Source organism: Stigmatopora argus, chromosome 13 (genome assembly GCF_051989625.1).
Source record: "Stigmatopora argus isolate UIUO_Sarg chromosome 13, RoL_Sarg_1.0, whole genome shotgun sequence".
NCBI classification, from domain to species: Eukaryota; Metazoa; Chordata; class Actinopteri; order Syngnathiformes; family Syngnathidae; genus Stigmatopora; species Stigmatopora argus.
The window spans coordinates 2409853-2426452 of record NC_135399.1 but is presented as its reverse complement, the minus strand read 5'-3'; positions in this window follow the sequence as shown (position 1 = coordinate 2426452).

Sequence of the window (16600 nt, the reverse complement as noted above, 5' to 3'; positions counted from 1 at the left end):
CTTAAGAACAAGTGAGAAGTGAATATAATGGGAATCGGGCAATCCTAACCAAATTACTAATTATTTGACCTGACTTGTTGCACTTGTATTTGAGATTGACTTTCCCCAAATGATTCCCCTATTGCTTATTTAACTTATTCAGAGATATGTCAATGAATCCTTCTGGCTACATATGAGAATTATTTTTGTCAATGCTGGTTTCCATATTCTAGATTCTAGAAACATTTTCATGCATCTTCTAGGTTCTAGAAGATGCAGGAAAACATTTCCAAATGTTCAAACTGACAAATAGGACCATATACCAATATTGAGTACGAAAAGTAGAGGTAGTATGTACAATTCACTAGTGTGTAGAGATTATAAAATGAATATTAAGCAGAAATATTTCTAAATGCATGGACTACTTCACAATATCTAATAAATAAATATATTATAGCGACGTGTACACTATATCTGTGCTTCACTGTGCAGTGCTTGTTCTTTTCTGCCAACTTTTAACTCTGCATATTAATGGAATGACCCATTATAAGAAATATTTCTCTTCACCCAATAGGATGCTTTTAGTTTCTAACTTCAGGTTTGTCACTCCTGTTTGGGTTCTCTTATTAGGATTCGTGGATACTGGCGCGGTACTGAATTGTTGTTTCTTCAGGATTGCCCTTGTAAAGTTGCTTTCATCTATAGCCGCTGCCCAATATCCATTTGTTTTCTCCCATTTGGTCACTAATGGTTTGCTGGTTAAGTTAATTTGGAACAGTTTGGAATTGCAAGTCACATTGCTGATGTGAACTGTCCAACAGTACTGATGGGTCACTGTTGATTGGCTACTTGTTAATGACTACCTTTTGGTTGCTCACATTTTTATATTGGATACCATAGTTGAAACTGATTGTTCATTCATTGCCATCTGCCAGTTTATCAAGATAAGAAAAAAACTGCACATTATGTGTTTCATTGCATTTTCTACCAGATCCCTTTTTTCAATACTCTTTTCACAGAGAAGCACCATCTGTCTTTGTCAGGCTCCCTCAGGTCACTCATATAGTTTTACTCCAAACCCTAACCTTTGACAGTGACAATCACCACCAATACCGGATGTTTTAGTTGGCTGGGATAGGCTTTAGCACTCTCCACGGCCCTTGTGAGAATAAGCAGTTGGGAAAATGAAAGAATGAATGGATGGATGGACGGATGGATGAATTATTCGCAAATGTCTGATAGCGTAATGTACGTTATAGATCTGTTCAATTAAAGGCATCCCTGCTCATAACCTGTCTACACCTCAGCCACATCTAGATTAAGTGCACTTTGGATATCAGGAGTGTTTTTACTCATCGATTTTTGTGATAAAACATTTCTTCTTTCTACTGTGACCTCAAAGAAATAAATAATGAAGAGAACGAAGAATGGTCATGTGGTCAAGGTGAAGAAAAGTTGCGCCAAGTAAAATGCTCATGCAGGCTAGAACCCACTTTACTATGAATTAATAAAAAGGCAAATGTGTTACTGGCTGGCCTGTCAGACGCAACGAAGCATCAACCTGGGAGGCAGACATGAAGTACTTAGATATTTTAAGATAATTAATAAATTTAAGATTCTCAAAGTGAGATCTGTTCTGGTTCAAACACAGCGGTCAGCACAAAGCGATGGAATGGCACACATCAAACAATATCCTTTGGATTCTCGTACGCGTTGAGTGGTTCCTCTGATTTCAATGAGTGTTTCAGTGCGTAGCATTGTCTTTTAGGTATCACCATTAAAAGAAATCTAGTCACTCTCTGTCCAATCCACCTGTTTTGCAAAATCCCATTAAAAAAATCTAACATGGCAATGTCAGTGTGGAAGTGCCCCATCTTACTGAAAATAAAACACCTCTCCTTCAAAAACGTCTGCAATGCTTGGCTTGTAAACAGTATCAATCTGGATAGAGTATATTCATTCATATTCTGAACCGCTTAGCCTTACAAGTGTTTATGTGTATGTATTTATGTATATATACAGTTGTGGTCAAAAGTTTACATACACTTATGAAGAACAATGTAATGGCTCTCTTGAGTTTCCAGTTATTTCTTCAACTCTGATTTTTCTCTGATAGAGTGATTGGAACAGATACTTCTTTGTCACAAAAACATTCATGAAATGTGGTTCTTTTATGACTTAATTATGGGTGAACGGAAAAAAGTGATCAAATCTGCTGGGTCAAACATATACATACAGCAGCGCTAATATTTGGTAACATGTCCCTTGGCCATTTTCACTTCAATTAGGCGCTTTTGGTAGCCATCCACAAGCTTCTGGCAGGGTTCTGGTTGAATCTTTGACCACTCCTCTTGACAGAATTGGTGCAGTTCAGTTAAATTTGATGGCTTTCTGACGTGTACTTGTTCAGTCCATGGAGATGCAAAACACACTTGACTGTGGACACTGACACCTGTGTTCCAGCAGCTTCTAATTCTTGGCAGATCTGCTTTTTGGTGATTCTCGGTTGAATCTTCACCCTCCTGACCAATTTTCTCTCAGCAGCAGGTGATAGCTTGCGTTTTCTTCCTGATCGTGCCAGTGACAAAACAGTGCCATGCACTTTATACTTACAAACAATTGTTTGCACAGTTGCTCTTGGGACCTGCAGCTGCTTTGAAATGGCTCCAAGGGACTTTCCTGACTTGTTAAAGTCAAGGATTCGCTTTTTCAGATCCATGCTGAGCTCCTTTGACTTTCCCATCACAGTGTTTGTGGGCGTTTGGATCCAATGAGCCCTATTTAAATGGCCTCAGAGAAGTCACCAGCTGTAGTCACTCATAATCACTCACAAGAAGTTAAGAGGCCATGCTATGAAGCTCATTTCACTGACACAACTTTCTATGTAACCAAAATTGCTAATTTGTGTTGCTGTATGTATATTTTTGACCCAGCAGATTTGATCACTTTTTCTGTTAACCCATAATAAAGTCATAAAAGAACCAAACTTCATGAATGTTTTTTGTGACAAAGAAGTATATGTTCCAATCACTCTATCAGAGAAAAATCAGAGTTGAAGAAATAACTGGAAACTCAAGAGAGCCATGACATAAGTGTATGTAAACTTTTGACCACAACTGTATATATCAGTGGCAGTCCATGCATTTCCGAGTGACGCCTTCAGCAAAAACTATTTCATGGCTATAAAACCTCTACTGCAGCTACAGCTGCGACACATAAAACATAATCAATAAATCAATGCACAAAAATGGGGTAAAATCAATTTCCCAGCAGCATCTAATGATTAAATACAAATACTGTAGCTTTTCAGACATTACAACTGGGCCAGGGGGGGATTTTCCCGGGAAAAGACAGCGATGAACGTCAATGGCGTACCGGCAAAGATTGCCAGAAAATGGGGTAAAATCCAGCCAAAACAGCATTTATTGATTAAATACAAATACTGGAGCTTTTTAGACATCAGAACCGGGCCCAGAGAATCATTTCCCCGGGAAAAAGACAGCGATGATCGTCGATACGTCCATATACGTCCATACGTGAAACGGCAAAAATTGCACTAAAATGGGGTAAAATCCACTTCCTAGCAGCATTTATTGATTAAATACAAATACTGGAGCTTTTCAGACATTACAACCGGGCCAGGGGGGTGATTTTTCCGGGAAAAGACAGCGATGGACGCCCACGACGAAACCGCAAATATTGCGCTAAAATGGGGTAAAATCCACTTCCTGGCAGCATTTAGTGATTAAATACAAATACTGGAGCTTTTCAGACATTACAACCGGGCCAGGGGGGTGATTTTCCCGGGAAAAGACATCGATGGACGTCCATGGCGAACCGGCAAAAATTGCACTAAAATGGGGTCAAATCCACTTCTTAGCAGCATTTATTGATTAAATACAAACACTGGACCTTAAATACAAACGCTGGAGCTTTTCAGATATCAGAACCGGGCCCAGAGGACGACTTTCCCCGGGAATTTCATACAATTGAAATATCATTTAGGAATATAGCCATATTTTACTCACTGAAAATCCTTTTTAACTGTGCACAATATCCATCCGCCTTTCTTCCTTTTTTTCTATCGCCATCGAAGCTAATGCTGAAAGTCGAGTCTGTCCTGTTGTATTTCTGCCATACGTTTTTATTCGATTTAGTGCTGAAAATGTTCGTTCCTGGGGGTGACAGGCTTGTTTGCTTTGGAGGTGTCCGACCTTTCTTAATGATGTCCAGCTTTTTTTCTTGAAAAGGCCATCTTGAAAATGCCTTTAAATCAGGGGTCTCAAACTCGATTTACCTGGGGGCCGCTAGAGGCCAAGTCTGGGTGAGACTGGGCCGCATCAGGATTTCCACAAGAAAAGCGCTGATAAAACATTCCAACGTTATCAAATATCTTTATTTTTTGAAAAAAAATAATGAATTAAATAAATTAACTTAAAGATGAATAAAAAATAAATCAATCAGTAATACAAAAATAAAATAATAATAATGAGCATACAGTAGATATACACTGGCTGGCTAAGTTGAGAAAATGAATTATTTTTATTCCGTTTCAAATGTCTGTATTAACAGCTCTTTAACCTTTAACTTTCTGAACTTGAATGGAACATTGAACATGAAATATTCTGAACACAGCTTCTCTTGCCTACTTCTTGCTGCTAGAGACCTGGCAGCGCTTCTTCTCACATAGCTGAGTCACATTTGGCTTGAGGGAGGAAGCAGTGGAGACCCTCAGTAGAGCTTGAATATGCTCATCAGTAAGTCTGGACCTGTACTTGGACTTATTGAAGTTCAAGGTGGAGAAGAGCTTCTCACACAAGTATGTGCTCCCAAAAAGGCACATGGTCCGCTTGAACATTCGGGAAAGTTCAGGGAAGCTGGGGGTCAACTCTCTCAAAAATTGCCCAAGCTTGTCTGCTTCTCCACTCACCTCCCTGAACTTGGCTTTGAGTGCAGAGTTGCACTGCAGGTCAATGAGCTCCATTTGAAGCTCAGGAGGGGCATCTTGCACATCAAAGGAGAAGGGGTCCGTAAAAAATTGAAATGTGGCTTTGTGTGTCTTGAAGTCTGCAAATCTGTGATCAAATTCCTCCTGTAGCTTCGAAATGGCCTCAACATACTTCTCACCACTGAATGGTGTGCCTGCATCCACGAGAGCCTTGCATGCTGGGAAATGGCAAAGGTTTGTCTGAGAGACCTGGGCTTTCCATAACACAAGTTTAGTGCAGAATGCTCTCACGTTGTCATAGGCAGCACTGAGAAGTTGGCCCTGGCCTTGTAGCTTCTTGTTCAGTACATTAAGCTCATGTGTGATATCAACAAGAAAAGATAAGTCCATGAGCCATTTGGGATCACTTAGCACAGGAACAGCAACCCCGTCTATCTCCATGAAGTCTTTTACTTCTGCTCTCAACTCAAAAAATCTCTTCAACACGTTTGCCCTGCTGAGCTAACGTACCTCAGTGAAGTAGAGCACATCCCCATATTCTGACTCCATTTACTCTAAAAAAGCACGGAACCTTCTGTGCATTATGCCCCTGGATCTGATTTGGTTAATGCATTTCACAACGACAGACATCACATTGTCAAACTTTAGGCATCTGGTGCAAAGGGCCTGCTGATGGATAATGCAGTGCAGAGCTATGGCCTCCTCCACACCCTCCTCTTCCAGTTTTTTTTTGAACAAGTGGTACCAGTCCATTCTTCCTCCCTGTCATTGATGGGGCTCCATCAGTTGTTATTCCAACAAAGCTCTTCCATGGCAAACCGGCATTCTCAATGGCATCACACAGCTGGTGAAATATTTCCTTAGCGGTGGTCTGGCCATGCATTGGAATTACTGTGAGCAACTCCTCTATTACTTCAAAATTGTCATCAACACCACGGACATATATTGCGAGCTGGGCAGTGTCTGTGATGTCTGTGGTCTCATCAAGAGCCGATGAATATACACTGAAACATTGTGCTTTCTCACACATTGAACATAAATGTCACTTGACAGGTGAGAAATGCGCTCTGCCACAGTGTTGGCAGAAAGGCTGGTGTGGTTGAACTGACTTTCCTTTTCTGGACAGACAATATGTGCAACCTGTTATATGCACTTTTTGACAAATTCACCTTCTGTGAATGGCTTTCCTGCTTTAGCAATCAACTCACAAATGGCGTAGCTAGCTTCGACTGCTGCATTACTGTCTTTGGTAGCCTTCTTGAAGAAATCCTGTTGCCTCAGAAGACGTGTTGTAAGACTGGCAACCTGGTTGGCGCTCTCATCTCCTTGGTATTTTTCGTACTCCTCAGCATGTCTCGTAGTATAATGACGTTTCAAATTGTATTCCTTGTGCACTGCAACTTTTTCAGTGCAAATGAGACACGTCGGGGTGCCCCTGTGTTCAACAAAGAAATATTGCACTCCCCACTTTTCTTGAAACTGTCTGTGCTCATCACTGACCTTTCTCTTCATGGCAGGCTTTGAAAGAGACATCTCTGGGGCTCTATAATATGTGTTTCCACTTGGAATGAGTCTCGGGTTGAACTTAAGTTTCAGTCGCGCGGGTCTGTGGCGCATGCACACTTTCGCTCTCCGATCGTATTGGATTACGGCAGTTCTCCGAATTTCTCAAGTGTCATGTTAACGCACTTACTGTTAAGTTTCAGTTTCACTCGCGGAGATGGCTACAGACACTGACACAGGCTGGATCACGGACCATAGCGCCTCATTCAGTTCTATGCTGAGAGCAGCGGAGGAGTGTGCGCGCCGAGCGGAGTGATCGGCTTCACGTATTCTCCTCCGCCCAGCTAATTGGAGGAATGAATGAGTGAGTGAGCGAGGCACTGGACAGCCCGGCCGATGTCCCGCCCTCCAGAGCCGTATACCTCACCGTGATTGGTTCATTCAGCTCCGAACACAACAAGTGTCATTCATATCAATCTTGCGGGCTGCACGAACATTAATCTTTCATATTAAGACGGGGGCCGCAAATTATCGTCCCGAGGGCTGCAATTGGCCCGCGGGCCGCGAGTTTGAGACACCTGCTTTAAATCAACACAACAATATATTTGCTTGTGCAGCTCGCTCCAGATACAGCTTGGTAGCTCTGGCTAGTCCACTCTATCATTAGCCAATCATAGTTGGTGAAAGCGATGACGTATCCCTACGCCTGCGAGAAGGCAATGACGTATCCCTACGCCTCCAAGTAGGCAATGACGTATCCCTACACCTGCGAGAAGGCATTGTGGTGTTGCCAACTCAAAATCTGTTTGGTTAAAGCAACAGTCTTATCGGCGCTTGTTTAATGCAGCAGAGACTGCAGAACTGATTGTGAAGGCCTTGAGGCAGATTTCTGACCCTGGCAACAAATAATGGCTGAATGTGATTGGTTACATGCTTCAATATGAAAACACTACATGAAGCAGTGCAACCAGGGGGGAAAGCAATGAAAGGAAGCTATCAGACAATTTGGAATTATTTAATAAGTATTCATGGACAAAATATAATTAACATCAGTCTGTGATTCAGATATTTCTTAGGCCAGCAGAGAAGGCCTTGAAGGCCCTGACGGCACACCACTATATATATGTGTATATATATATATATATATATATATATATATATATATATATATATATATATATATATATATATATATATATATATATATATATCGACTCCCCGCTGTCCGGAAAAAAGAGGCGAATCCCACCGGACAGAGAAGGCATCTGAGCGGTAAGGCACTGGTTAAAATTAATTTGTAAAAACCAATTCAGCATAAGATCCCGTCCCTTCATGAAAAAGTCAAAAGAGACGCTCCATTTGTCGGAGAAAAGTTGTGTATACCGTTGAGAATTACGTAAGTCGAAGAAAAAATAGAAACGTAAGGTATGCAACGGATTTAAACTTAGTGGGTCTATCTCCAGAAAAAGTTGTACTTTCTTGGTTGACCCACTAGGTGACATCCAAGAGGTTGGCTGTGTGACACCAGTCGAACCAGAGAGCGGGAGGATCAGAAAACCTCCCCCACGTAGGATCTTCGAGAATTGAGTAAAAATATAGAGGAAAAATATAGTTATACCGTGACAAGAGAATGAAACAGAGCTCAATATAAGAAAAATAGAATAATAACTGTGAAAGCATGCACGTACTCTACATAGGAAGAAATTTAATCTGAAAGCACGTTGAGACATGCTCATAAATCACAACGTTTGCCGCGCAAAACAAGAGAATAAACGACTAAAAAGTCTATTTAGGCAGATAAATAAGACAAAAAATTAAACGGGACGTCCCTAGAGAAGGTGAATAAATACCGCCGTAAATAAAAAGTCATAAATGCGTTACGGGAATAGCACAATACACAACCATAATTTTAAAACGTTCTAACAAAAGAAAAGTGTCCAAAATGGGATCGGGAAACAGCAAGGAACTTCCGGCCGACATGAAGTTTATGCTTAAACATTTTCCTGATCATTGCACTCATGTGGAAGAATGGAGAAAAAATAAGAATAAACATGAGTGGTAAGGAAGATTGTTAGTAGAACCATTAGAAGCTATACAGAGAATATTAGAAGTAAAAAAAGGATGTGAAGAAAGGAAAAAGGCAAGAAAAAATATGTAAGCAGTTGGAAGACATTAAAGTGTGGATTGATCAAGCTGGGAAGAGAGAAGAACAAAGAATTAAGAAAAAAATTAAAAAAGATGAACAAAGAGCCAGCATGACAGCTTTGATTGATGTTAGGCCCAGCGAAGAAACAACAGCGCGAGCCCAGCGTACCACCAGCCCCCCTTCATAGATGCAGCCACCCCTCCCCCACCAGGCCAAGGACACAGTGTGCAAGGTTTGTCTGGAATGCATACCCTACAGGCTCCTCTCAAATTACACAATGCCCCTCACACACTACACGATGGAGCAAGAAGAGGAGAGCCACAGCCCGCAGATACCGCTGCAGGACCAGCAGGGGTCGCCAAAATGCAGACAAGAGGCCAAAAAGAAAAAAGAGGAGGAGGACAACTGTATCCTTCTTTGATGCCATTTCAAGGACTTCGCTCTGACCCACCACCACGGGCACCACCAAGTCAGATGTATCCCATGGTTGTAGTGGCAAGCCCACACTTCCAAGTGAACGGAGATCATGATCAGACCATTCTCGTCCACCGTCCATGTACCGAGTCCGAATGCACTGAAGCATGCAAGGGACTGGGAGACCCAATAAAGAACCCAACTGAAAGGTCCAATAATTTTGAACAGCTGAGACAAAGTTTCCACCTGAATGGAGCTGAGACAAGAAGAGTGTTCACCATGAGTCTGGGACACAACTGGGCCAGAATGAGAGGAAATTTTGACGAAAGGGACACCCGAGTCAGAGTCCACCCCCACGATTCACAAGACCTAATGCAGCTGGTGGAAAGAGTCCTGACCCGAGTGCGAGACACCTGGCGCCCAACAGCATGCTCTGACAAAATCAGAGCCACAAGACAGGAACAAGGAGAAGGACTTCATAAATTCAGAGCAACCCTAACCCAAGTGTTCAAAATCCACAGTGGGATTATAGAAGGCCAAAATGATCAAGGGGCGTACCAAGCCCAATTGAGACAAGGGTTCCTGGAAGGGCTCCAGCCCCAAATCAAAGGGTCCGTGCAGAAGTACTGTGTCGCATACCAAACCATGCCAATGAATCAACTAATGGAGTGGGCGATTCATGCCAAGGAGAGACACCGGCAAAAACAGGTAAGCTCTGGAGTTAATACTCTGACCCAAGCCATAGCCTCATTGGTGAAGAAGAGTCATCAGAAGTATTCTACCAACGAGGACGTGGAAGAGGAAGAGGCCGAGGAAGACCCGGCCCACCAAGAAGAACAAACCCAGATGACAGTTGTTACAATTGTGGAAAGAAAGGACATTTTGCTCGAGACTGCAGAAGTCCACCCAAGGGGAACCAGAGATACCACCATTCAACCCTGAAAATCAACATCAAGAATCACCCCAGAGGAAAGAGAAATGGAAGCCTAACACGGAAGAGGAAACTGATGAAAGTGATGGGGAGGACGAAGAAACCCCCTGCTCGCCAGCAGAAGTGTTAGACTTAACCGAAATCATGTCCACCCTCTGGGACAAAGACAGCAAACCATACTACACCTTACTGGTGGGACAAAGACAAACACCAGTAAAATTCTTATGCGACACTGGAGCAGATAAATCAGTCATCAAAGACAAAGTGTCAGGATTGGTACCAGGTAAAGAATGGATCACTGTGAGCAGGAGGACATATGCAGCTATTGAAGAAGTCAAGGAAAACAAAAATAACAGATGAAAATGGACGAAACCACGAAGCAAAGTTCGTCCTGAGTAAGAACTGTCCTGTGAACCTCCTAGGAAGAGATCTACTCCATAAACTGGGAATCAGCCTTATCCCCACAGATGATGTATGAATCCAGTACACAGGTGGGAGGCAGTGGAAATCCAAGTAGTCGAAGGTCAAGAGCAACACAAGGGCCCTCATCTGTAATCCGGCAGTTAAAATCCAAAGTCGAAAATGTAAATGGCCAAACACAAACCCACTGGCCACTACACAACAGCATGAAGTTTGGGAAAGCCAGAACAGAATTTGTTAAATAGTTCGAGCGACTGGGACCCCAACTAGTTCGACTGGAGTACCTGTACTCCACGGAAGAGGGAGATGCGGCCACCTCAGTGTACTTGCCGCCTCAAGCGAAAAAAAACTGCTACAGTTTGAGATAACACCCCATGTGTCCATAAAGAGAAAACCCCACAGGTCCTGGAAAGACCTAGGACGCATGGTGCAATTCTTGGAGACCAGAAGCGAGGAGTCGTGGTCACATCAGACTCCCACAGTCAGTGTACAGACGAACGGTACTCGGTCGTTTGGTCGCCGGTCTTTTGGTCGCCCGGAAGGTTATTGATAATTACCATTTAAATTGTTGCTCAAATTCCCTAAATACAAACTGCGAATTATTATTTAGTCATACTTAATGCCCTATTAATTATCAGGCTAAAGAAAAGCTCAAAATTTCCCGTACTTTTATTGTGTTTTGTTGGAGAACTTCTTAAGACCCTGACTGACGTCCCTTCCTAAGGGGACAACTCATGTACATACAAACTCTTATACACTCACACGTCCGCTCAGTGAAACTGCTCGGGGCCATTGTTGGCTTTTATTGATGCGTAGACCGTGTTGTTTTACCTTGTTTTGTCGCTGGTCTTTTGGTCTCCCGTTGTTTGGGTCCGGGCGACCAAAAGACCGGCGACCAAAAGACGGCGACCAAAAGACCGCCGACCAAATGACCGCACACGCAGACGAACACCCCATATGGAACAGTGACAAGACATAAGCTGAAGTGGATGACTCAAGCAAGTCCGAAAACGCATTTGACTGCATGACAAGACTACATACTGCTACAAGCTGAAGACTTCCCTACAGTACCAAGTTCACTGTGGTCCAAATCAAAAGCAGACGTAGGAAAAATGACCACAGCAAAGGAAGTAAGAATTGAGCCCAAGACATCATATCGACCACGAGCCAAACAATACCCCCTTAAACCAGATGCTGTAGATGGCACCAGACCCGTGACCAGACGTTTGGTCGACGGATGTTTGGTCGACGGATGTTTGGTCGACGGACGTTTGGTCGACGGACGTTTGGTCGACGGACGTTTGGTCGACGGACGTTTGGTCGACGGACGTTTGGTCGACGGACGTTTGGTCGACGGACGTTTGGTCGACGGACGTTTGGTCGACGGACGTTTGGTCGACGGACGTTTGGTCGACGGACGTTTGGTCGACGGACGTTTGGTCGAACGGACGTTTGGTCGACGGACGTTTGGTCGACGGACGTTTGGTCGACGGACGTTTGGTCGACGGACGTTTGGTCGACGGACGTTTGGTCGACGGACGTTTGGTCGACGGACGTTTGGTCGACGGACGTTTGGTCGACGGACGTTTGGTCGACGGACGTTTGGTCGAACGGACGTTTGGTCGGACGAACAGTTCGTCAAACAGACGTTTGGTCGAACGGACGTTTCGTCGAACGGACGTTTGGTCGACGGATTCGCCGCCGGACTTTTCATCGAACGGACGTTTCGTCGCCGGATTCGGGGTCGAAAATTAAAAATCATGAGAGAGAGAGAGAGACAGAGAGTTTACTGTTGAAAGCGATCAACCAGGTAATCTCTCGCTCTCAAAATTATAATCATGAGAGAGAGAGTGATTTTGTAATTGCATTGACAATGTAAGAGCATTAATATCTAAATATCTAATATCAAAATTATCAATAAGTTGCGTATTATTGGCGTGTGTGTACATGTTATTCGTTGCCGGATTCGCTCGCTCCCCCCACCCCCGGATCCGCTCGTATTGGCGAGTGTGTACATGTTTTTCAAACTACGGCCCGCGAGCCATATACGGCCCATTAGGCTTTTTAATCCGGGCCGCCGACATTGTCCCCGTCGACGTTGTCCAAGTTATAGTAAAAATCAATGACCTCATTCATTTCCCTTTGCCCTGCAATACCCTCATTTCCCCGATAGATGACGCACTAGTCTAGACCTTTGTTGGAGTGTAACTTGGAGAACAACATGCCACTCATCACTCTCAATTTAAAGACTGCTTTCTTTCGTTGAATAATATGTTCTTAATGTTGAAAGTAAATTTAAAAATAAATTTTCACCTTCAATTGTGTCTTTTTTCTTGCATTTCAATCCCCAGGTTTGATAAATTACATTGCGTGTCCAAATGCTCCTGGCCCAGCCGGCCCCTCTGTCAAATTTTAGTATCCATTCTGGCCCGCAAGTCAAAAAGTTTGCCCACCCCTGGTATAGACAAACTTGCCTCTTTTATTCTATTATTGTCCCAAATTAAACACATTATCAATGAGCTGCCATTGACGGCGGTAGACGTCCAATTCATGTTGACTGAGGTGCAGATGCATTTCTCTTATTAGAGCTCCATCTTGTGGATATATAACGCAGCAGTCAACATGAATCGGACGTCTACCGCCGTCAATGGCAGCCGGACGTCCGGCTGCCATTGACGGCGGTAGACGTCCGATGAACATTAATTCTCTCTATAACTTGCAATACAGCAACTTGCAATACAGCAACTTGCAATACAGCAACTTGCAATACAGCAACTTGCAATACAGCAACTTGCAATACAGCAACTTGCAATACAGCAACTTGTAATACAGCAACTTGCAATACAGCAACTTGCAATACAGCAAGGTGTTGAAATATCAAAATTATCAATATGAAATCACTGCGCGTACATAACGAGTTCAACCGAACAACGACATATGAAAATCCTATTTGGTAGACCAAAGAAATCGCCATTATTCACTGCACGATTGGAACTGGATGATGAGGCTAATCTGGCTGACTAGATAAAAAGAAAAATCTTTGAGGAAACGCATTGAATTTGGGTTAGCAGAAGGAGACTGTGCTTCTCAACAGGAAACCGACTGGTGCCAGGAGCCTGGGTGCTCAACCTGCAATATAAAGAAGAAGCACTAGCACGACCCAAAGTGGGAACGTCCATACAAATTATGCTGAGCAGGGATTTGCTGCAATGAAGGAACAGCTGGCAGCCACCAGTCTCATGGCTTTCCAGGACCGCAAAGCGGTTGATATGCTTCTGACGGTTGATATGCTCTTGGTGGAGCAGGGGGCGTGTGCAATGTTTGGAAATGTTGCATTCAATGACACGTCAACCAATGAGGGACCAGAGCCGTTGAAGGCCTGCAGACCTTGAACCGGAAACCAAGAGGCACTCTGGAGTGGAACTGTCCGCCTGGGCAGACTGGTGGGATAAGACCTTCGGCAAGTGTAAAAAAATGGCCTTGACCAGGGTGATATCAATGGCTGTTTTGCTACTACTTTGACAATGTGTGGGTGTTGTCTTATCCCCTGCTTACACTCTTTGCTAAACCGACTTATGGTTAGTGCAATTGCTCGAACAAATTCCAAATTGTAAGAATTGTATCTTGTAATTGCTTATTAGACAGCCTAGTGGTGAGAACATTGATGTCCAGGATTATGCTAATTATGAAAATGAGTTGGACGAGAATGATTTTGTTATTCCTTTTTCAGACCAGACATGCAAGTAAGGTGAATTTGGGTAAAGATCGAGACAACGGACTTGTATTTGTAATAAAATATGAATTAATGAAAAATAGCCGGAAGGAAGTTTGATTATGGGATTATGTACAAATATATGATAACGGAGGAATGTAAGCGTTATTAGTCTTACATTATTATATATCTGCTCGCAATGAAGAACGCTTTGCTTCACTTATCTTATCAACATTAGAAAAGTCCTTTCAGTACATCTGCTTGCAACGGATGTAAATGCTTTGCTCCTTAGTTAGATCAAACAACAGGAAGGTCAAATCCTCTTGGACTGCTGGAATGTGGAAAAGATCCTTTGGCTCGACATGACCTTCATTTGTTTTGAGAGCTAAAACTTCTATTGTAACTAGGGTCCTTGACTATTGACTTCTAACTCCTATTTTCCCACCTCTCCCTTGAGAGCTGAGACGTCCATTGTAACTAGGGTCCTTGAAGCTAATAAACAGGGAAAAGATGCGTGTAACGCCAGAATGAACCTGGACAGAGACGAGTCGGTTCGATTCTCTCTTGCAAGAATTTCACAGAGGATTGTTCTGTCTCTTTTATTTGTGCGTGCATTTGGGATTGCAGATTAGTGAACCTAACACTGTCCTATCACCTGATCAGCAGCAGCGGAGAGGCCGGTGGGGGGCTTCAAAGCACACAAGCATAGAACTTTCCCGTTGCAGCCCGGCAAGCACCGACAGCTCCTCCATCTGACCAGGGAGAGATCTCACATTCCCATAACAATGATGGAATGCTCGTTCTGGAGCGTTGCTTCTTCTCCCGCCACTATTGTCCACTGCTCACAGCTGATCCCGCGTGCATGACAGCGGAGGCACGGCTGAACGGCTCCAAAGACGTCTAGGACTAGCACAAAGAAATCAAGTCACGCGACGGATAGGGTCGAGTCGCAAAGGTTGTAAAACAACAAAGCAAAAAGCACAAAGTACAAAGCAAGCAAAAAGCACAAAGTACAAAGCAAAGTATATGGGAAAGCATTAAGAAATATTAAAATGCAATTAAAAAAGATAGAAAAGCAGCAAAAACACAAAACGAGCAAGAGTCGACGGAGCTACCGCAACCGGCTGCCACTTGAGCGGCGCCATCTTGGTTGCAGGAGCAAGAACGGACAGGAAGTCTTCCACAAGGTGGGGAACATCTATAGACTGAGACCGAGGTTGAAAACATGTAGAGTCACTCTTCTAAGTTTATCCGCACAGTCCCTCAGTAGTCTGGAGCTGAAGAATCAACAGTAACAGAGTACAGTGGTACCTCGTCATACGACCGCTCGTCATACAAAATGCTCGTCTTACGGGGGAAATTTCGATCGAATACTTCGCCCGTGATGCGGTCAAAATTTCGTGATGCGACCAAGCCAGGTGGCCATGGCATTTTTTTTCTTTTGCATCTCTTTCGTGTATAAAATATGTCTACGAGCACTGGTGGGCGGACTTTGCATTACCACACCCGTTTTTCCCCCCACTTGGTCTACATTTACATACGAGGTAAACAATATTACTATGGATCGGCAAAGTTTTGCTAAGAAAAGGCGACCGTTGACAATGGACATGAAACGCGAAATAATTGAAAAACATGAGCGTGGGGTACGTGTTACCGAGCTCGCTCGGCAATACGAGAGGAATACGTCAACCATATCCTCCATCCCAGGCGGACATTCATCGTGGCAGAAGAGAAGGCATTACCGGGACACAAACCTATGAAAGACCGCTTAACGCTAGCGTTGTGTGCTAATGCCAGCGGTGACTGTAAAATTAAGCCGCTACTGGTGTACAATGCGGAGAACCCGCGTGCCTTCAAGAGACACAACATCAACAAAGAAAACCTACAAGTGATGTGGCAAGCTAATTCGAAATCTTGGATTACGCGTCATTTATTCACAGAATGGGTTAATCTGTGCTTTGGTCCGGCAGTCAAAACGTATTTGACAGAGAAAAGCCTGCCAATGAAATGTCTCCTGGTCCTCGACAATGCCCCTGGTCTCGAAGAGGAAATTGTGGTTGAATATAAATTCATCAAGGTGCTCTATCTACCGCCCAACACCACGCCACTCCTCTAGCCCATGGACCAACAAGTGATTTCAAATTTTAAGAAATTGTACACTAAGTATTTGTGAAATATGAACTGTATTCTTATATTTAATCTTGCACCCCTGTGCACTCTTATGAATTTAGTTACTAGAATAGAATTTTTACTGACACCTACAGGTCAAGGCCTGTCATCACTTTGTATATAACCCACCCCTTTTGTGTGCCCGCCTAAAGTTTGTCTCCGCCTAAACTTCTATTAAATACCTTCACCGACCGACTGGACGGCGTATCTGGATGGGGGACCTCGAAGTGGACGCTTGGCTCTGGAAGCGGACCGAGCAGCGACCATTTTGAGGGCGGTCGAGATGAGGCCTCCCTTTCCAGATAACCTCCATTCGGCCGGGAGTCAAAACTACCACGTGTTTTGCTGCTTCCTCTGTATGAAGATTATTGTCGAGGC